General features: G+C 32.3%; 1 pseudogene; it reads right to left on the bottom strand.

The window, feature by feature from the left end:
* Positions 1-19813: 19813 nt before the first annotated feature.
* Positions 19814-20621, bottom strand: LOC139854752 (NADPH-dependent aldehyde reductase-like protein, chloroplastic; annotated as a pseudogene).
* Between the last annotated feature and the right edge of the window lie 4447 nt (positions 20622-25068).

Raw genomic sequence — 25068 nt, 5'->3', positions numbered from 1 at the left:
TGGACATGGAAGAAGATTCTCGAGTTCCTCTCATATTAGGAAGACCATTCTTAAACACGGCTAAAGCAATAATAGACGTGTTCGGTAAGAAACTGACCTTAAGTATAGAGGACGAGAGTGTTACCTTTTCTGTGGATAGAGCCATGCAACAACCGCAATCTGCAGATGATACATGTTATTATATTCAAACTATAGATTCACATGCAGAATTGTTAGAAGAATTTCCAGAATTACAAGGAACAGGAGAATGTTCTTTAGGAGAAGGAACTGAACCAATTAATGAAGCTGAAATGTTAGCCGCACTCATGGCTAATGGATATGAACCAATAACAGAAGAAATTCAAATGCTAAAAGAAGAAGACAGATATCGATATAAATCATCGATAGAAAAACCACCGACATTAGAGTTAAAGCCACTTCCAAACCATTTAGAGTACGCTTATTTACATGGTGAATCTGAATTACCTGTAATAATATCGTCTTCTCTTACTGAAAATGAAAAATCTCAACTCATTTCTGTGCTAAAAGCTCATAAACCAGCTATTGCATGGAAGATTCATGACATTAAAGGCATAAGTCCTTCGTATTGCACACATAAAATCCTTATGGAAGAAGGTCATAAAACGTATGTACAGCGCCAACGAAGACTAAATCCTAATATGCAAGATGTTGTTAAGAAAGAAATTATTAAACTGCTAGATGCAGGTTTAATTTATCCAATTTCTGATAGTCCATGGGTAAGCCCAGTTCAATGCGTACCTAAGAAAGGTGGCATGACTGTCATCACAAATGAGAAAAATGAGCTTATTCCTACTAGGACTGTAACAGGATGGCGTGTTTGTATTGATTATAGTAAATTAAATGACGCCACCAGAAAAGATCACTTTCCCTTACCTTTCATTGTTCAAATGTTGGAAAGGTTAGCCGAAAATAGTTACTATTGTTTTCTTGACGGTTTCTAAGAATACTTTTAAATTCCAATAGCACCCGAGGACCAAGAGAAAACCATGTTCACATGCCCTTATGGTACTTTTGCTTACAAACGCATGCCATTTGGACTTTGCAACGCCCCTGCAACCTTTCAAAAGTGCATGATGGCGATTATTCACGACATGATAGAAGAATGCATGGCAGTTTTCATGGATGACTTTTCAGTCTTCGGTGATACTTTTGAAACATGTCTAGTTAATCTTGAACGAATGCTTATTAGATGCGAACAATCAAATCTAGTACTTAATTAGGAGAAATGCCATTTCATTGTTAAAGAAGGCATCGTTCTTGGTCATAAAATTTCAAATGAAGGAATTGAAGTGGATAGAGCTAAAGTAGATGTAATTGCTAAACTTCCACATCCCACTAATTTTAGAGGAGTTAGGAGTTTTCTAGGGCATGCCGGTTTTTACTGACGTTTCATAAAAGATTTTTCTAAAATTATCACTCCTATGAATAAACTCCTAGAAAAGGATGCTCCATTCATCTTTTCAGATGAATGCATCAAATTTTTTAATATTCTTAAAGAAAAACTCACTAATGCGCCGATAATGATAACTCCAAATTGGAATCTATCATTTGAACTCATGTGCGATGCAAGTGATTTTGCAATGGGAGCCGTTTTAGGACAAAGGATTGAAAAACGATTTTAACCTATTTATTACGCTAGTAAGACGTTACAAGGAGCACAAACGAATTACATAACTACTGAAAAAGAACTCCTTGCTATTGTCTTTGCCTTTGACAAATTTCTTTCATATCTCGTTCTAGCTAAAACGGTGGTCTATACCGACCATTCTGCTCTTAGATACCTATTTTCAAAACAAGATGCCAAACCACGATTAATCTGTTAGATCTTACTCCTACAAGAGTTCGATATTGAAATCCGAGACAAAAAGGGAGCAGAAAATCTCGCCGCTGATCATCTTTCTCGTCTTGAAAATCCTGAATTAGAAGTTCAAAATGAATCGGCCATACAAGATAACTTTTCTGATGAATATCTATTGAAGATAGATTATAGTAAAATTCCATAGTTTACAGACTATGCAAACTACTTAGTATGTGGATTCCTTGAAAAAGGGTTGTCGTACCAAAAATGAAAGAAATTCTTTAGTGATATAAAACACTATTTCTGGGAAGATCCACATTTGTTTAAAAGTTGTCCCGATGGAATAATACGCCGATGTGTATTCGGGGATGAAGCCAGTCAAATCTTAAACCATTGTCACACAGGACCAACAGGAGGACATTATGGGCCTCAACTCACAGCAAGAAAAGTTTACGATGGTGGATTCTATTGGCCTACAATTTTCAAAGACGCACACCTTCTTTGTAAATCCTACGATGCTTGTCAAAGGGCCGGAAAAATAAGTCAACGTGATGAAATACCACAAAATGTCATTCAAGTATGTGAAGTATTTGACATTTGAGGTATTGACTTTATGGGTCCATTTCCAAAATCTCATAATAATCTCTACATTCTCGTTGCCAATGATTATGTATCTAAATGGGCGGAAGCACAAGCTCTCCCAACTAACGATGCACGAGTTATAGTCAACTTCTTAAAACGTCTTTTTGCAAAGTTTGGAACACCGAAAGCTTTAATAAGTGATCAGGGTACTCATTTTTGTAATAATCAACTTGAAAAAGTTCTCAAAAGATATGGAGTAACTCATAAAATTTCAACCGCTTATCATCCACAAACAAGTGGACAAGTTGAAAATACCAACCGAGCTTTAAAACGTATTCTAGAGAAAACCGTAGGATCAAATCCGAAGGAATGGTCCATAAAATTGGAAGATGCACTCTGGGCTTTTAGAACAGCCTACAAAACTCCAATTGGAACCACACCTTTTAAACTCGTTTATGGAAAAGCATGTCAGCTTCCAGTAGAAATTGAACATAAAGCATTTTGGGCTTTGAAGACATGTAATCTTGATTTGCATGAAGCCGGACGTCTACGGTTAAGTCAATTAAACGAATTAGAAGAATTAAGACATGAAGCATACGAAAATTCGTTAATCTATAAGGAAAGAACGAAGAAATGGCATGATAAAAGAATCAGAAGTTCAAAAGAATTTAAAGAAGGAGATAGAGTTCTTCTTTTCAATTCAAGATTCAAGCTATTTCCTGGAAAATTGAAATCAAGATGGTCTGGACGATTCATAGTCAAAAGAGTTTTCCCATATAGAACAATAGAGTTAATAAATTCAAATGGAATTGAATTTAAAATTAATGGTCACAGAGTTAAACATTACATACATGGTCCAATGGAAGTTGACAATGAAGTTAATCACAATTTCGACACCACAACTAACTAAGTGTGGGGAGAATCAAGTCTTTTTAAGGATAATATATATTTCTGTTAGAGTTAGATTTTCTATTTTCGTGTAGTTCTCGAGAATGGAATCCGAATGGTCTTTCCCTAGCAGACCCTAAAGAACTAGTCTTCTCCCTCTATTCTGAATTTTTATTTTTTTTAGGTTTTACGAGATGAAGAATTCCTTTAATCTGAACCATGGTCTACTACTACAAGCTATGATTACTAAACGTAATAATAACATCTTCCCGAGTGAACTGGTATCATTTGTAAGAGGAAAAATGGACGAAGTAAGGAAAGAACTCAGGAAAGATCATCATAAGACACATTTTGGTAAAGAAAAATCAAAATCCGCAACAAAAAGAAGAGCATGACACCTTGAAAGATGTCATAAATGCGGAAAATGGTCACACAAAGGTAAATGTTCGAACAATCAAACATATTCAAATACCGAATTTGTTACTCTATGCAGAGAAGGACCGTTCATATGTTTAGAAGAAAAGATATTGAAGAATCGAGGTTACGCTTATGTAGCTATGGAAAACCAAATCACACGACTCTCCTATGAGTCGGCTAAAGCAGGTCTCTGAGAATTCTTTCTCATAGGTAAGTATGTACAGTTTTTAATTTTTTTTTTTTATTGCTTTTAACCTTTTGATAATAAACGCTGAATCGTTCGCTATAAAGTATTAAATTGGTATTCAATAAATTAGGTATGCGAAACCGAAATTATTGATATCATACAAAAATTTATTACATCACTGCGAAATTTACCGTTTATTCTTAAGGTATAAATATCTTTAATCAATCAATCCAAAATATTTCAGAAATTCTTCAAGAGTAAAACTAGGTTATGGAACCGAAATTACTTTACCCAAAAGAGGGACGTATATTTTTGATAATATTTGATTGATTAAAGTGGGATAAAAGAAAAAAAAAATTTAATTTTAATTTTAACTTGTTTTTATATTAATATTAAATTATTAATGTAAATTTTTAAAATCAATATATTTAAGTTTTTAAATATTTTAAAAATTAATATTTTCAATATAAGTTTGTAAAATTAATGTATAAAAATATTAATAATATTAATATGAATTTTTAATTTTATGCATTTTAAATTTAAGTTTGGTGAGAATTTAAAAACAAAAATTTACTTTATTTCATTAAGTTAAAATTTTGATTTTTAAAATTCGTCGTGAGTTGAAGACTAGGTTATGGAACCGAAATTGCTTTACCCGAGGGTGGGACGAGAAATTTTATTATAATTATTTTTAATCTTATTGAATTAAAGTATGCCAAAAACATTTAAAAACCCAAAAACCTTTGCTTTTAAAACAACGCTTTGAAATGACAAAATTTTAAAATTGTGTCGAGGGACGGACTAGGACAACGATCCGAAACGACCTCGTCCTAAATAACAAGGAAAACAAAATTTCAAAATTAATTTAATTATTTGTTTTAATTAGTTAAAGGTTTTTATTAAAAAAAAAAAGCAGGGACCCCATGCGATCGCATGGGGTTTACCCTTATTTACCATGCGGTCGCATGGAGGAGAAAAATAGGTCAGGAACAAAAGGCCACGAGCTGGTCTCTGTCTTCTCACAATAACACATACAAATACACGAATACACTCCCTAAACACCCCTAAATTCGCCATTTTTCAACCAAAATCAACTAAATTTCTCACTATAATCATGTCTTTCTTCAGATGGGGAGGCAAGAAGGTAGAAATTTCACCCCTAAACTCTTTAAATTTTTGGTTTTAGTGTTCTTGAGCTAATTTATACCTAATTTAATTTTGTTAATTTCTAGTGTAATTAGAGTTAAATTGTTAGTATATTATGCATGTATAACCTAGATTGATGCTATTTAACATGATTTGAAACTAAAAACTTCAAAATTTTTAGAAATCTAGGGTTTGTGTTCTTGAGCAATTTGGGGCTTTTTGATATATTTATGTATGTATAAGTAACTGATAATAATCTGTATTATTATTACTATATACGCATATTAATAATAATATCAATACTAATAATAATCATATAAATAATAACAATAAGTTACTAATAATAATGAAAATGATAATAATAGTTTTAGTGGTCATTATGACAATAATAATGTTAATATTATTTTTGTTAATAATATTAGTAAAAATAATACTACAGTCATTTATTTATAATAAGTTTGTACCTATAGATTATATATATTCATATTTAAATTGGTATTAATACTAAAAATACTATAATAGTTTGTTCATAACCCCTTTCATATTTGTATCATAATTGTATTAATATGGATATCCATTTAATAATAACCATTTTAATATAGTACTATATTTTATCTTATAATTATATATATATATATATATATATATATATATATATATATATATATATATATATATATATATATATATATATATATATATATATATATATATATATATATATATATATATGTATATATATATATATATATATATATTAATAATACAACTTGCAAATAACACTTATTAATAATTATGTCATATGAATACATCTATTAAATGTTTAATATTTATATATTTGATAAATGTTATAATTTAATATTTATTATTATAAATCTTTTATATATATATCTATATAGATAATAATATCTTATGTTATTTTATATATGTTCATCCTAATGACAACTTATTTACCTTGTTATTTTTACATTTTTAATTCTAAATGCATAATGTATATCTATTAATTTAAATTATTATATATACTCTTATGTATATATATTCACATAATTATTTACACATTGGTTCATGAATCCGGGAATGGTCAAGGTCAATTGAATATATGAACCTAGTTTCAAAGTTTTCGAGATTCAACATCACAGACTTTGCTTATCGTGTAGGAACATATAAAGATTAAGTTTAAATTTGGTCGAAAATTCTCGGGTCATCACAGCACATATGATAAAAAGCGCATATGATGAAAAGCGCATATGATGAAAAGCGCAGCGCATATGATTAAGTGCAGCGCATATGATTAAAAGCGCATATGATAAAGCACATATGATAAAAAGCGCATATGATGAAAAGCGCAGCGCATATGATTAAGTGCAGCGCATATGATTAAAAGGCAATATGATGAAAACTGCATATGATGAAAAGCGCATCGTATATGATTAAAAGAGCACATGGTGAAAAGGATATATAATGAAAAAGCACATATGGTGATTAATGAAAAGCACATATGGTGATTAATGAAAAATAAATATTGAGAAAGAATCACCAATGTTTCTTGAAAGAATTCAATGTTATATATATGGACCAATTCATCCATCATATTGACCATTTTGATATTTCATAGTTCTAATAGACGCATCTAGCGGATGGTCTCATGTTTGTGTGTTATCAAGCCATAATATGGCATTTGCAAAAATTGCTTGCACAAATTATTAAATTGAGAAAACATTATTCTGATTACACCATTAAAAGGATGAGACTTGATAATGCTGGTGAGTTAACATCTCAAGCATTTAATTATTATTATATGTCTATAAGGATTGTTGTTGAACATCCAGTTGCTTATGTGCATTCAAAAATTAATTTAGCTGAATCAATAGATAAACGATTGCAACTAATAACTAGAAAATTGGTAATGAGTACAAAAATCTCAATATTTATATGGGGACATGTAAATTTACATGATGCGATATTAATTCGCATTAAACCAAATGCAAGTCATAAATATTCTCCCCTACCAACTTAATTTTGGTCGAGAGCTAAATATTTTTCACCTTAGAACATTTGGTTGTGCAGTGTATTTTTCAATTGCACCACTACAACTCACTAAAATGGTTCCTCAAAGAAGGATGGAAATATATGTTGGATATGAAACATTTTCAATCATAAGATATATTAAACCCATGACGGGTGATGTTTTTACAGCACGTTTTGCTGATTGTCATTATAATGAAAAATTGTTCCCTAGATTAGGGGGAGAAATGAAAAAATAAATAAAATGATATTTCATGATGTGAACATCAATCAAGGTATCTTGATACTCGCACAAAAGAATGTGAAACGAAAGTTCAAAAATAATGCATATGCAATAACTTGCAAATCGATTACGCGATGCATTTAAAGATACAAAAAGAGACTAAATCATATATAATAGCAGTAAATGCTCCAACTCGAACTGAAATTCCAAAAGCTGACAATAATGTCACTCTTGAGTCTTTGCCACGCATGAAACGTGGAAGATCAATTGGTTCCGAAGATAAAAATCCTCGAAAAGAAAATCAGCTGATAATGAGGTAAAATAAAGTGTTCAATACGAACCAAATATCAATACTCCTTCTGCAGAGGATATTGATAATAAATAAAGAAATTGCAATAAATTATGCAATATTATGGAACCGAAACGTAATGAAAAATATTGATGAGAATTTTTCATATAATGGCATCATGAATAAAGATGATGATCAAGAACCAAATTTGTCATTGAGTGTCAAAATAGACATGACTGAGCTCAATTGAAAAGAGCAATACGAGCTGAATTAGAATCGCTCAATAAAAGAAAAGTTTTCGGATCAATCGTTATCACTTTTAAAGATGTGAAACGTATGGGATACAAATGAACTTTTATCCGAAAAAAATTAAGAAATGCGAAATATGAAGTTACAAGGTAAAGATAGACTTGTAACTCAAGATTTATCTCAAAGACCGGGAATGAATTATGAGGAAAACTTATCTTCCTGAAATAGATACAATTACTTATTTGATACTTATTCAACCTGGTAGTTACTTAAATACATCTCATGGATGTTGTTACTATTTATTTGTATGGATCACTTGATAGTGATATACATGAACATACCTGAAGGGTTTAAGGTATCATAAGCATCTAATGCAAAACCCAAGGAAATGTAATCCATTAAATCATAAAGATTTTTATATGGGTTTATACAATCGGGACGTATGTGGTATAACCGATTAAATGGCTACTTGATAAGAAAAAGGGTATACATATAAACTTATTTGCACGTGTGTTTTATAAAAACAATGTTCGGATATGTGATCATATTTGTTTATATCAATTATCTTAAATAAATAAATCTATGAAGCCATTCAATTTCTAAAAGAAAGATTTTGAAATGAAAAAAAAAATCAAGTATTACGTTGATTTACATATTGAGCATATGACTAATGACTTACTTATACATCAAACAACTTAAACCGAAAAGATTTTTAAAACATTTTTATATGGACAAGACAAAAACCATTAAGTACTCCTATGGTTGTTAGATCTCAATATTGATACTGATCCATTTCATCCTCTAGAAGATCATGAAGATCTTCTTGGTTCAGAAGTTCCATATTTTAGTGCAATTGAGGCTCTTATGTATCTTACAAATTTTACAAGACCTGACATTTCTTTTGCAGTTAATTTGTTGACAAGGTTCAGCTCAGCCCCTACAAAAAGGCATTAAAATGAGATCAAACACATATTTTGATACCTTCTGAAATGTCCCGTTCTTATTGATTAAAAACGTTCCATATTAATTGATTTCGTTGTGAGGTTTTGACCTCTATATGAGACGTTTTTCAAAGACTTCATTCATTCTAAAATAAACCATAACCTTTATTTCATCAATAGAGGTTTAAAAAGCTTTACGTAGATTATCAAATAATGATAATCTAAAATATCCTGTTTACACACGACCATTACATAATGGTTTACAATACAAATATGTTAAAACAAAATAAGTTTCTTGAATGCAGTTTTTACACAATATCATACAAGCATGGACTCCAAATCTCGTCCTTATTTAAGTATGCGACAGCGGAAGCTCTTAATAATCACCTGAGAATAAACATGCTTAAAACGTCAACAAAAATGTTGGTGAGTTATAGGTTTAACCTATATATATCAAATCATAATAATAGACCACAAGATTTCATATTTCAATACACATCCCATACATAGAGATAAAAATCATTCATATGGTGAACACCTGGTAACCGACATTAACAAGATGCATATATAAGAATATCCCCATCATTCCGGGACACCCTTCGGATATGATATAAATTTTGAAGTACTAAAGCATCCGGTACTTTGGATGGGGTTTGTTAGGCCCAATAGATCTATCTTTAGGATTCACGTCAATTAGGGTGTCTGTTCCCTAATTCTTAGATTACCAGACTTAATAAAAAGGGGCATATTCGATTTCGATAATTCAACCATAGAATGTAGTTTCACGTACGTGTGTCTATTTTGTAAGTCATTTATAAAACCTGCATGTATTTTCATCCCAAAAATATTAGATTTTAAAAGTGGGACTATAACTCACTTTCACAGATTTTTACTTCGTCGGGAAGTAAGACTTGGCCACTGGTTGATTCACGAACCTATAACAATATATACATATATATCAAAGTATGTTCAAAATATATTTACAACACTTTTAATATATTTTGATGTTTTAAGTTTATTAAGTCAGCTGTCCTCGTTAGTAACCTACAACTAGTTGTCCACAGTTAGATGTACAGAAATAAATCGATAAATATTATCTTGAATCAATCCACGACCCAGTGTATACGTATCTCAGTATTGATCACAACTCAAACTATATATATTTTGGAATCAACCTCAACTCTGTATAGCTAACTCCAACATTCACATATAGAGTGTCTATGGTTGTTCCGAAATATATATAGATGTGTCGACATGATAGGTCGAAACATTGTATACGTGTCTATGGTATCTCAAGATTACATAATATACAATACAAGTTGATTAAGTTATGGTTGGAATAGATTTGTTACCAATTTTCACGTAGCTAAAATGAGAAAAATTATCCAATCTTGTTTTACCCATAACTTCTTCATTTTAAATCCGTTTTGAGTGAATCAAATTGCTATGGTTTCATATTGAACTCTATTTTATGAATCTAAACACAAAAAGTATAGGTTTATAGTCAGAAAAATAAGTTACAAGTCGTTGTTGTAAAGGTAGTCATTTCAGTCGAAAGAACGACGTCTAGATGACCATTTTAGAAAACATACTTCCACTTTGAGTTTAACCATAATTTTTGGATATAGTTTCATGTTCATAATAAAAATCATTTTCTCAGAATAACAAATTTTAAATCAAAGTTTATCATAGTTTTTAATTAACTAACCCAAAATAGCCCGCGGTGTTACTACGACGGCGTAAATCCGGTTTTACGGTGTTTTTCGTGTTTCCAGGTTTTAAATCATTAAGTTAGCATATCATATAGATATAGAACATGTGTTTAGTTGATTTTAAAAGTCAAGTTAGAAGGATTAACTTTTGTTTGCGAACAAGTTTAGAATTAACTAAACTATGTTCTAGTGATTACAATTTTAAACCTTCGAATAAGATAGCTTTATATGTATGAATCGAATGATGTTATGAACATCATTACTACCTTAAGTTCTTGGATAAACCTACTGGAAAAGAGAAAAATGGATCTAGCTTCAACGGATCCTTGGATGGCTCGAAGTTCTTGAAGCAGAATCATGACACGAAAACAAGTTCAAGTAAGATCATCACTTGAAATAAGATTGTTATAGTTATAGAAATTGAATCAAAATTTGAATATGATTATTACCTTGTATTAGAATGATAACCTACTGTAAGAAACAAAGATTTCTTGAGGTTGGATGATCACCTTACAAGATTGGAAGTGAGCTAGCAAACTTGAAAGTATTCTTGATTTTATGTAACTAGAACTTGTAGAATTTATGAAGAACACTTAGAACTTGAAGATAGAACTTGAGAGAGATCAATTAGATGAATAAAATTGAAGAATGAAAGTGTTTGTAGGTGTTTTTGGTTGTTGGTGTATGGATTAGATATAAAGGATATGTAATTTTGTTTTCATGTAAATAAGTCATGAATGATTACTCATATTTTTGTAATTTTATGAGATATTTCATGCTAGTTGCCAAATGATGGTTCCCACATGTGTTAGGTGACTCACATGGGCTGCTAAGAGCTGATCATTGGAGTGTATATACCAATAGTACATACATCTAAAAGCTGTGTATTGTACGAGTACGAATACGGGTGCATACGAGTAGAATTGTTGATGAAACTGAACGAGGATGTAATTGTAAGCATTTTTGTTAAGTAGAAGTATTTTGATAAGTGTATTGAAGTCTTTCAAAAGTGTATAAATACATATTAAAACACTACATGTATATACATTTTAACTGAGTCGTTAAGTCATCGTTAGTCGTTACATGTAAGTGTTGTTTTGAAACCTTTAGGTTAACTCTACTGGTATCAAATCAATCTTAAATGTTTCGCTAACCAGTTTAATTTCTCGATTCCGACATATATTATCTGCTGAAATTAATTTACCATTTGTTAATTCGAGTAAAAATTTACTATCCAAAGGCGTCAATGGACAACTTAATTTAGCACAAAAATCTCTACTCATATAGCTTCTATCCGCACCCGAATCAAATAAAACGTAAGCAGATTTATTGTCAATAAGAAACGTACCCGTAACAAGCTCCGGGTCTTCCTGTGCCTCTGCCGCATTAATATTGAAAACTCTTCCGCGGCCTTGTCCATTCGTGTTCTCCTGGTTCGGGAAATTTCTAATAATGTGGCCCGGTTTTCCACATTTATAATAAACTACATTGGCATAACTTGCTCCGACACTACTTGCTCTGCCATTACTCGTTCCGACACCATTTGTTCCTTTTGTTCTGTTAACCCCTGGTCCGTAGACCTCACACTTTGCCGCGCTATGACCATTTCTTTTACACTTGTTGCAAAATTTGGTGCAGAACCCCGAGTGATACTTTTCACACTTTTGGCATAGCTGCTTCTGATTGTTGTTGTTGTTGTTGTTGCGGTTATTATTGTTGTTAGGATGATTGTTGTAGTTGCTGTTGTTGTTGTTGTTGTTGTTGTTGTTGTTGTTGTTGTTGTTGTTGTTGTTGTTGTTGTTGTTGTTGTTGTTGTTGTTGTTGTTGTTGTTGTTGTTGTTGTTGTTGTTGTTGTTGTTGTTGTTGTTGTTGGGCCGTTTGTTATAGTTGCGATTGATGTTACGATTGTTGGGATAATTGTTGCGATTATTATTGTAATTGCTGTTGTTGTATTGGTGATTCTTATCACCGTTTTCCTCCCACTTTCTTTTGACTTGCTTCACATTGGCCTCTTCAGCAGTCTGTTCTTTAATTCTTTCTTCAATCTGGTTCACTAGTTTGTGAGCCATTCTACATGCCTGTTGTATGGAGGCGGGCTCGTGTGAACTTATATCTTCTTGGATTCTTTCCGGTAATCCTTTCACAAACGCATCGATCTTCTCTTCCTCATCTTCGAATGCTCCCGGACACAATAGGCACAATTCTGTGAATCGTCTTTCGTACGTGGCAATATCAAATCCTTGGGTTCGTAACCCTCTAAGTTATGTCTTGAGCTTATTGACCTCGGTTCTGGGACGGTACTTCTCGTTCATCAAGTGCTTGAATGCTGACCACGGTAGTGCGTACGCATCGTCTTGTCCCACTTGCTCTAGATAGGTATTCCACCATGTTAACGCAGAACCTGTGAAGGTATGCGTAGCGTACTTCACTTTGTCCTCTTCAGTACACTTACTTATGGCAAACACCGATTCGACCTTCTCGGTCCACCGTTTCAATCCGATCGGTCCTTCGGTTCCATCAAATTCCAAAGGTTTGCAGGCAGTGAATTCTTTGTAGGTGCATCCTACACGATTTTCTGTACTGCTAGATCCAAGGTTATTGTTGGTATGTAGCGCAGCCTGTACTGCGGCTATGTTTGAAGCTAGAAAATTACGGAATTCCTCTTCATTCATATTCACGGTGTGTCGAGTAGTCGGTGCCATTTCCTTCAAAATAGTCAAATGGAACAAGTTAATCATACAGAATATTAAGAGTAGTTAATAGTATTTCGTAGCATAATATGAACTCATTTATAAAAGCTTTTTCTTCATATTAGCATTTTATAAGTTTAAATTCGGGTAGTACCTATCCGTTAAGTTCATACTTAGTAGCTAATATACAATTCAACTACTACAATTCTATATGAAAAACTGATTATAATAATATTTCGCGTTCAAACTTTTACACAATATTTTACAAACTTACAATACCGCTTATTTTACATATAGCATGAAATATAGCACACAATAAATTTGATACAAGATGGTTGTGAAGATAATTCTAGCTAGTACACAAGTCGTTCAGCAAAGGCAATAAAGACACGTAATTCATACGTCCAGAAACAAGTCATGCATTCTGGTTTTACTAGAATTACTTCCCATCCTTGGTCTTGTGGAACATAACCGTTATGGCCGTTAATAAGACAGTGTGTTGTAACGTCGTCAAAGGGACGAGGGTTACGTAATGTCCAACAGTCCCGTAACAATCTAAAAACCTCATTTCTTACCCCAATTACCGACTCCGTCACTTGTGGGAACGTTTTGTTTAATAGTTGTAGCCCGATGTTCTTGTTCTCACTTTGGTGAGAAGCGAACATTACTAATCCGTAAGCATAACATGCTTCTTTATATTGCATGTTAGCCGCTTTTTCTAAATCACGAAGTCCAATATTCGGATATATTGAGTCAAAACAATTTCTTAACCTATTGCGTAAAATAGCATTTGGGTTCCCCGCAATATATGCGTCAAAGTAAACACATCGTAACTTATGGATTTTCCAATGTGATATCCCCCATATTTCGAACGAAAGCCTTTTATAAACCAAGGCATTCTTGGAACGTTCTTCGAATGTCTTACAAACTGATCTCGCCTTAAATAGTTGTGCCGAAGAATTCTGACCTACTCTAGACAAGATTTCATCAATCATGTCTCCGGGTAGGTCTCTTAAAATATTGGGTTGTCTATCCATTTTATATTTTTATACTGTAAAATAGACAAGAGTTAGATTCATAAAAAAAAATACTTATTAATACAAGCAATTTTTACATATATCATAAAGCATAAGCACACTATATTACATATATTACACCACACGAATACAACTATCTTATTCCAACTCGCTTGTTTCTTCTTCTTCGGTTTTGGTTCGTTTTGCCAAGTTTCTAGGGATATATGATGTTCCCCTAATACGAGCCGTCGTTTTCCACATTGGTTTAGAAAAACCTGGTGGTTTAGAGGTTCTCGGGTCATTGTTACAACTTAAGGATTTCTGGGGTTGACGATACATATAAAGTTCATCGGGGTTGGAATTAGATTTCTCTATTTTATGCCCTTTCCCTTATTATTTTCTTTTGCCTTTTTAAATTCAGTTGGGATAATTTCTATAACATCATCGGAATTCTCGTCAGAATCCGATTCATCGGAGAATTGGTAATCCTCCCAATATTTTGCTTCCTTGGCGGAAACACCATTGACCATAATTAACCTTGGTTGGTTGGTTGAGGATTTTCTTTTACTTAACCGTTTTATTATTTCCCCCACCGGTTCTATTTCTTCATCCGGTTCCGATTCTTCTTCCGGTTCCGATTCTTCTTCCGGTTCCGACTCTTCTTCCGGTTCCTCTTCGGGAACTTGTGAATCAGTCCACGAATCATTCCAATTTACATTTGACTCTTCATTATTATTAGGTGAGTCAATGGGACTTGTTCTAGAGGTAGACATCTATCACATAATATCAAACACGTTAAGAGATTAATATATCACATAATATTCACATGTTAAAAATATATAGTTTCCAACAAAATTTGTTAAACAATCATTTTTCAAGTAAACACGGTCGAAGTCCAGACTCACTAATGCATCCTAACAAACTCGATAAGACACACTAATGCAAAATTCTGGTTCTCTAAGACCAACGCTCTGATACCAACTGAAATGTCCCGTTCTTATTGATTAAAAACGTTCCATATTAATTGATTTCGTTGCGAGGTTTTGACCTCTATATGAGACATTTTTCAAAGACTGCATTCATTTTAAAACAAACCATAACCTTTATTTCATCAATAAAGGTTTAAAAAGCTTTACGTAGATTATCAAATAATGATAATCTAAAATATCCTGTTTACACACGACCATTACATAATGGTTTACAATATAAATATGTTACAACAAAATAAGTTTCTTGAATGCAGTTTTTACACAATATCATACAAGCATGGACTCCAAATCTCGTCCTTATTTAAGTATGCGACAGTGGAAGCTCTTAATAATCACCTGAGAATAAACATGCTTAAAACGTCAACAAAAATGTTGGTGAGTTATAGGTTTAACCTATATATATCAAATCATAATAATAGACCACAAGATTTCATATTTCAATACACATCCCATACATAGAGATAAAAATCATTCATATGGTGAACACCTGGTAACCGACATTAACAAGATGCATATATAAGAATATCCCCATCAATCCGGGACACCCTTCGGATATGATATAAATTTCGAAGTACTAAAGCATCCGGTACTTTGGATGGGGTTTGTTAGGCCCAATAGATCTATCTTTAGGATTCGCGTCAATTAGGGTGTCTGTTCCCTAATTCTTAGATTACCAGACTTAATAAAAAGGGGCATATTCGATTTCGATAATTCAACCATAGAATGTAGTTTCACGTACTTGTGTCTATTTTGTAAATCATTTATAAAACCTGTATGTATTCTCATCCCAAAAATATTAGATTTTAAAAGTGGGACTATAACTCACTTTCACAGATTTTTACTTCGTCGGGAAGTAAGACTTGGCCACTGGTTGATTCACGAACCTATAACAATATATACATATATATCAAAGTATGTTCAAAATATATTTACAACACTTTTAATATATTTTGATGTTTTAAGTTTATTAAGTCAGCTGTCCTCGTTAATAACCTACAACTAGTTGTCCACAGTTAGATGTACAGAAATAAATCGATAAATATTATCTTGAATCAATCCACGACCCAGTGTATACGTATCTCAGTATTGATCACAACTCAAACTATATATATTTTGGAATCAACCTCAACCCTGTATAGCTAACTCCAACATTCACATATAGAGTGTCTATGGTTGTTCCGAAATATATATAGATGTGTCGACATGATAGGTCGAAACATTGTATACGTGTCTATGGTATCTCAAGATTACATAATATACAATACAAGTTGATTAAGTTATGGTTGGAATAGATTTGTTACCAATTTTCACGTAGCTAAAATGAGAAAAATTATCCAATCTTGTTTTACCCATAACTTCTTCATTTTAAATCCGTTTTGAGTGAATCAAATTGCTATGGTTTCATATTGAACTCTATTTTATGAATCTAAACAGAAAAATTATAGGTTTATAGTCGAAAAAATAAGTTACAAGTCGTTTTTGTAAAGGTAGTCATTTCAGTCGAAAGAACGACGTCTAGATGACCATTTTAGAAAACATACTTCCACTTTGAGTTTAACCATAATTTTTGGATATAGTTTCATGTTCATAATAAAAATCATTTTCTCAGAATAACAAATTTTAAATCAAAGTTTATCATAGTTTTTAATTAACTAACCCAAAACAGCCCGCGGTGTTACTACGACGGCGTAAATCCGGTTTTACGGTGTTTTTCGTGTTTCCAGGTTTTAAATCATTAAGTTAGCATATCATATAGATATAGAACATGTGTTTAGTTGATTTTAAAAGTAAAGTTAGAAGGATTAACTTTTGTTTGCGAACAAGTTTAGAATTAACTAAACTATGTTCTAGTGATTACAAGTTTAAACCTTCGAATAAGATAGCTTTATATGTATGAATCGAATGATGTTATGAACATCATTACTACCTTAAGTTACTTGGATAAACCTACTGGAAAAGAGAAAAATGGATCTAGCTTCAACGGATCCTTGGATGGCTCGAAGTTCTTGAAGCAGAATCATGACACGAAAACAAGTTCAAGTAAGATCATCACTTGAAATAAGATTGTTATAGTTATAGAAATTGAACCAAAGTTTGAATATAATTATTACCTTGTATTAGAATGATAACCTACTGTAAGAAACAAAGATTTCTTGAGGTTGGATGATCACCTTACAAGATTGGAAGTGAGCTAGCAAACTTGAAAGTATTCTTGATTTTATGTAACTAGAACTTGTAGAATTTATGAAGAACACTTAGAACTTGAAGATAGAACTTGAGAGAGATCAATTAGATGAAGAAAATTGAAGAATGAAAGTGTTTGTAGGTGTTTTTGGTTGTTGGTGTATGGATTAGATATAAAGGATATGTAATTTTGTTTTCATGTAAATAAGTCATGAATGATTACTCATATTTTTGTAATTTTATGAGATATTTCATGCTAGTTGCCAAATGATGGTTCCCACATGTGTTAGGTGACTCACATGGGCTACTAAGAGCTGATCATTGGAGTGTATATACCAATAGTACATACATCTAAAAGCTGTGTATTGTACGAGTACGAATACGGGTGCATACGAGTAGAATTGTTGATGAAACTGAACGAGGATGTAATTGTAAGCATTTTTGTTAAGTAGAAGTATTTTGATAAGTGTATTGAAGTCTTTCAAAAGTGTATAAATACATATTAAAACACTACATGTATATACATTTTAACTGAGTCGTTAAGTCATCGTTAGTCGTTACATGTAAGTGTTGTTTTGAAACCTTTAGGTTAACGATCTTGTTAAATGTTGTTAACCCAATGTTTATAATATCAAATAAGATTTTAAATTATTATATTATCATGATATTATCATTTATGAATATCTCTTAATATGATATATATACATTAAATGTCTTTACAACGATAATCGTTACATATATGTCTCGTTTAAAAATCATTAAGTTAGTAGTCTTGTTTTTACATATGTAGTTCATTGTTAATATACTTAATGATATGTTTACTTATCATAGTATCATGTTAACTATATATATATCCATATATATGTCATCATATAGTTTTTACAAGTTTTAACGTTCGTGAATCACCGGTCAACTTGGGTGGTCAATTGTCTATATGAAACATATTTCAATTAATCAAGTCTTAACAAGTTTGATTGCTTAACATGTTGGAAACATTTAATCATGTAAATATCAATCTCAATTAATATATATAAAATGAAAAAGTTCGGGTCACTACACCTTCGGGGAACTACTGATTTATAATTATTTTATTCTAACTACTCGAAACAAGATTTGTTTGGTTATACAGATGCAGATTATTCATCTGATCCACATAAAGCTAAATCTCAAACTGGATATGTATTCCTAAATGGAGGCACCTCAATATCATGATGTTCTAAAAAACAAACACTTGTTGCAATATCATCAAATAATGCCGAAGTGATTGCATTACATGAAGCCACTCGGGAATGATTTTGGTTAAGATCAATGACACAACTCATTACTGATTCTTGTGGACTAGAACGCGATTAAAGTCCAACAACTATCTATGAAGATAATGCAGTTTACATAGCACAGATGAAAGAAGGGTATATCAAAAGTTACCGAAACAAAACACATACCTCCTAGATTCTTCTCATACACTCAAGATCTCATTAAGGACAACCAGATTGAAATGAGATATGTTCAATCCAGCAACACTCTGCTGATCTTTTCACCAAAGCATTTTCAACTGCTATTTTCAGAACACACGTTCACAATATTTGCATGAGGCATGTTCAAAAGATGTGACAACTCAGCGATGTCTACTTGAGGGGGAGTCAACTCTATGCTGCACTCTTTTTCCCTTGACTAAAGTTTTTATCCCACTGGGTTTTTCTTTAGCAAAGTTTTTAACGAGGCAGTAACATGTAGTTGATTTTTCATGAAACAAAATTGTCGTCCAAGGGGGAGTGTTATAAGTCATATGGTGGCCGACACATTTATTAAAGTAAAATTTGGTGGATCAAATTCACATTCACGGATATTACTATTCCACCTAACTGCACAGTGAATTATTGTTGTATAAATATGTAATCGAATGTAATCACTGATTGTACCATTCTTACATATATACCAAAAATATATTTCTCTCTTCATTACTACTCTTCAATATATAAGTATTGTAAAAACTTACATTAAACTACTAAATTACAACAATTAATATTTTATCATCAACCAATCAATTATTTTATTAAGATAATTTTGAAAAAGATTACAAAACCCACGCAAACAAATAACACCACATGCGTACAACACAGAGGTCACTATTATTTTAATCATACGTCATCAAATATTAATTATTAATACTTAATACTCCCTCCGTCCCACTACAAGTGTCCACTTACTTTTTGCACACAGTTTTAGGAAATCCCACTAACTTCATTCTCCACCAATCAGAATTTTTCTCTCTCCAGAATAACCTCTTCTCATTGGTTGAAATACAAAGTGGACACTTGTAATGGGACATCCTAAAATAGAAATGTGGACACTTTAAGTGAGTGAGATGTAGGTAGTACATGTTTTATAGTAAAATCATATTTAACAGATAAAATATAATATTCGTACGTACGATCATCACCCCATATAATACACCATCACACATAACCACCATTAACCCGAATAATCTGACCGTTAATCCATTCACCCGAATCACTAGCCAAAAACCCAACTACCTGTGCCACGTCATCTGCCTTCCCAAGCCTATTCGAAGGATTCACACTTATCACTTTCTTCACCATCTCCTCTGTTTTTCCGGCAAAAAACATTTCAGTCGCAACCGGTCCGGGAGCAACACAGTTCGCCGTGATCCCGGTCCCACTTAACTCCTTCGCAAGTATCTTAATCATCACTTCAACCGCAGCTTTCGACATTGTATACGTCCCGAACCCAGGCCTAGGCAACGCAACTTGTGATGACGTCACACATATTATCCTCCCCCCTCCATTAGTGTTCAGTCTGTTTGATGCTTCTTGACAACAAAAGAATGTTCCTCGCATGTTTATCGACATTATTCGATCGAATGTTGCGATGGATGTGGTAGAGAGTGGTGAGTAAGTGGGGTCAGCTACGCAGGCGCAGTTGACTAATATGTGGGGGACGGGTATTAAATGCTGACTCGGCAAAGTCAAAGAGGGATTTGACTTGGGTCGGGTCGGATATGTCCGCTTTGAAAACGGTAGCACCCGTTGAAGAAAGAGAAGGTGTGAGTTCGGAGACGGTAACGTCGGATATTACTAGTTTTGCTCCGAGTGAAGCTAAGTAGGTGGCGATTGCGTGGCCTATGCCACCGAAACCGCCAGTGACGATTGCTACTCGGTCTTTGAGTTGGAGTGGTGGCGGTTGGGTGGTTAGTGATGGTGAACCGTTGGTTATGGTGGTAGGTGTAGTAGTTACTTCATCCATGATGGTGTTGTATACTTGTATATTGAACCCAATGTACCTTTGTGTTATTGTGTATATATATTTATATAGGGTTTTAAATTAGTGTGTTTTGCATGTGAGCTTAAAGATTATTTGTACTTGAGTATTGTATAAGTTTTAGTAATTTACTAATTTATACTCCCCATCTCATATATATTCTCCATTATTCTATTTATAGTATTATTCTATTTATAAATGTCCTAAGAAAAAATAATATGATAAAAATCATTTATGCTAATACTTTATTCATATAAAACAAAAACATAAATAAAAAGTAAGGTATAAAAGATAGATAAAAATTTAGGGATAAGACTGGTAAATTAATAAAATATATATATATATATATATATATATATATATATATATAACAAAAACTTTTTCTTAAATTGTGTGTTTTTATCTGTTAACAATAGATTTGAGACGGAGAAAGTAACAAATAGCCTAAGCCTTTATGAAATATAAAATAAAATCACACTACTACCCATTTTATTATTACTCCCTTGTACTATTTCTGATAGTTGGACCATTTGTAATGGTGAGGGCGTGATGGTGTGTGATAGAGTGTTTTGTGAGATATAGTGCTGATTTGACAAGTGTGATAGCGTGATGGCGTGATTGAGTTTGTAATATTATGGCGTGATCGTTGTGTAATACGTAGTATGACAATAGGTTCCACCTTTTTATTTCGTTTTCATTTTTGTTTGAGTTATTTTTTTAAGTTGCTTCTTTTTTTTTTTTAATAAAAACAATACATATTTAATAATTTAAATTAATAAAAACACACTTAAATTAATAAAAATTAAACGATTACAATTTATAAAAGTCTAAAAATAAAAAATTACAATAATTAAAAAAATCTTAATACAATTACTATATTAAATTCCTAGAAATGAAAAAGTACGTTAATAATAAAATATAACAAGTACTCGTCGTCGCTTGAAATTGAGAAATGGTTGTTGAAATTATTGCTGTTGTAGAAGCTGAGAAAAAAATGTTGCATTATTGAAATATTGATGAAGATTTTGTTGCGGGACATTGTTTAATGGTCGATTATTCCGAACATTTTGCGGTGAATTTGAGCTCGAACCGGACATATTTGGTGACCCAAAGTTGTAGAGATTACCGGAACCGGTTTCATTAGGATTGAAATTTTGATTTGTTGAGACATGTTAGGTATGAGATAAGAAATATTATAGAGAAAATGATAGAAATATGAGTGTTTTGTGATAAAAATGTGAAGAAGTATATTGCATTTAAAGATATACAAATTTATTATTTATAAAATTTATTACATTTATTTATCAATTAATGAGACCAACGGATATATTTTTTACATCATTCAACGGATACATTTTGTGGCAGCCAATCACAACCCATCAACCACTGAACACGCCTATGTGATCGACCCATCGCGCCGGTGTTTTTTACCACCCATCACGCCTCACTATGGCGCGATGGTAGCGTGATGGTGAAGTTTTTGAGGCCATCGCGCTGTGAAGGGTCTTAGCGGGGTAAGGTTATTGTTGTTTTTTTTTTCACAATGATGCCCTTTTAGCTTTTCATATAAATGTTACCCAATTATATTTTAAACATATATGCAAAAAAAATAATATATATTGCCATAATTGCCCTTCTCCTTTTAACCTTCATACCATGTTTTCTTTTCCTGATATACAAATATATACATGATGATGATATACATGATACATGATATTAATACTATGTTATATATATATATATATATATATATATATATATATATATATATATATATATATATATATATATATATATACGTATTGCATATAGCTGCTGTATAAAATATGTTCGAAGTAAAATATATATTTAATGAAATTTATATTAACTGTTGAGTTTCATACGTGTTATAATTGGTGCTATTCTCATTAAAGTATTTTAAACGTTTTATACCAAGACGATTAATTACGTTCAGTACAAAAATAATCGTTCATATATGTAAAACTAGGGTACATCATTATGTACAAATTAACTAATATATAATATAATGTATATATTTAGACAATGTACTTTCATGAACCGGTCTAAATCAGTACCACAATAATCGAACAGCTGCAACACGCGGTTGAGCTCCTCACTCGTTATACATCATTTACTTTGTTTGATTATGTATGTCAATTTACATCTTTAATTCTTTAGCTATTTTGTCATGCACTTGTAAAAACAAATTACTACTTATAAGCTTGTAGCTTTAATATATACCGACTAATTCTGTCAAACATATAGGGTTAATAACTAAACAGTCGATCATCAAAAGTTTTTAATTATTTAATTAACTTCGAAACTTCTCATTGTACGTATTTAATATTTAAAGTTGTTTGTTATAGTTTTTACTACATAATTGACATTTTTTTGTATAATTTTTCTTTAGGTTGATGGCAAATCTGTCATTTTGCTTGCTTTTCTTCATTTTCATTATCCTAGTTTGAATTACTAACAAACGGTACACTACAAATCATGTGTGAAATGACTAGATTACCCTCACACTACTACTACTCCGGAATTGTGGAGGACGCTTGATAATATTCCATTCCTTGAAAGGCGGTGAATACTAGAGTCAGTGAAACGGTAGCTACTAAAACTGCTACTACTACTCGTCTGCCTCTCTACCTCTAGCCTTCCAAACTTTTTTATTTCTACTATTGTGATATATATAAACCATTTAACGTTTTAAACACATACATTCTATATCTTTCACTTCTTTAGCTAATCTTATTCGCTCCATATCATTGTCACATCAACACCACCCACTTTCACTAACACTGTAGAGAATAAGGCATTTTGTGGCGATTTTTCTCCCCGCAGTTGGCCCAAAAAGTCGTCGCAATAACCTTCTGCGGTGAGATCTCTCCGCAAATACAACGACTCCGTAGGTTCGCTGTTTAAATTCTTTTGCGACGCCAATTTGTGGCGATAGATTGTGGGACTTGCACTTTTTCAAAAAAAAGGAAAAAAGAAAATAGAAATTTGTTTACGGCGGAGCTTGTGCGGTGATTTATTTGTGGGACCCATGTCGTCTTAAAACATAGACGTCAATAGCGTCGAGCATTTGCGACGAAATTTACCGCAATTGATGGTATCCAAATTTGCTTTCTGTACCCCCTTTGAGCGAGTGTCACGCAAATAGTTGTTTCATCATAGCAGCTATTTGGTATTTTTGCAGCTTCCCGCCCAAAATTTTGAGCGTTTCTTTGCAACCTGTTTGTGATAAATTTTCAAGTAGATATAACAAAAATAACTTCAACAACGTCTACAAATACGATAAAACCAAAATAAATAAACCTTTACGAAAGTAATTATTACAATTATATCCTACAAATATTATGTTTTAAGTTTTACAAACATATTGTTTGCATTCATCGACACTCGACACTTTCATTTATCGGGCATATCCTCATCATCAACCTCATCCTCAATCTCATGCTCGCTTTCGTCCGAAACTACCATCGGGGCTTTTCCTTTTCCCTTTCCACCGAAAATCATTAAGTTCTTCATGATATTGTGAATACTTTTTAACGGTTTCTGTCACCGACTTCTTGACACTCTCTGACACCTCGGCCTTAATCGCTCCCACTCCTCGCCCACCTACCATTTTATTCTTCTTTCGAGAAAAATCATTGACTCGTCTGGGTGGATGTACAGGAATCAACAGACCTTCGTAGCCCCGTTACCTTTGGCCCGACATCGCGTTCCAACCATACCGAGAGCCTAAGACCGCATGCATGATATCCCGTTCACTCATTTCGTTTTTTGCACCTACCTGCTCATTACGAATTCACACAATCTCATCCCGCATAGTTAAAATACAAGAATAATCAATGTTATTAAATTGAAATTGATATGTGTTTATTATACAAAGTAACGGGCTAGTGATTATAACTACTTACATAATTTACATGCGTTATCTTCGGATGATATAAAAATTCCTTTTTCATCTGTATTGTTCTGGTGATAGCCTTCAATTAAACTTTCTTGCTGGTTCATTTTCCGTGCGCTATAAATATATGAAACTAATAAATAGGTACTATCTAGTGCGAAACAACATATACATAATGTGTGTGTGTGTGTGTATATATATATACGTACTATCTAGCGCGAAACAACATATACATATTGTGTGTGTGTGATATATATATATATATATATATATATATATATATATATATATATATATATATATATATAGGCATACTATATACATATATACGTACATACTGTATGTGTATATACATATTGTATATATACATACATACTGTACAATTATATATACATAATATATATATATATATATATATATATATATATATATATATATATATATATATATATAGTGGTAGGATCAAGAGGGAAGTAACCAATCGGGGGGAAGCAAAAACTTTTTCTTTTTTTCGTT

The sequence above is a fragment of the Rutidosis leptorrhynchoides genome, chromosome 6 (genome assembly GCF_046630445.1).
Source record: "Rutidosis leptorrhynchoides isolate AG116_Rl617_1_P2 chromosome 6, CSIRO_AGI_Rlap_v1, whole genome shotgun sequence".
Lineage (NCBI taxonomy): Eukaryota > Viridiplantae > Streptophyta > Magnoliopsida > Asterales > Asteraceae > Rutidosis > Rutidosis leptorrhynchoides.
The sequence above is the reverse complement of the archived record's forward strand: the minus strand, read 5'-3'. Positions and strand labels throughout refer to the sequence as shown.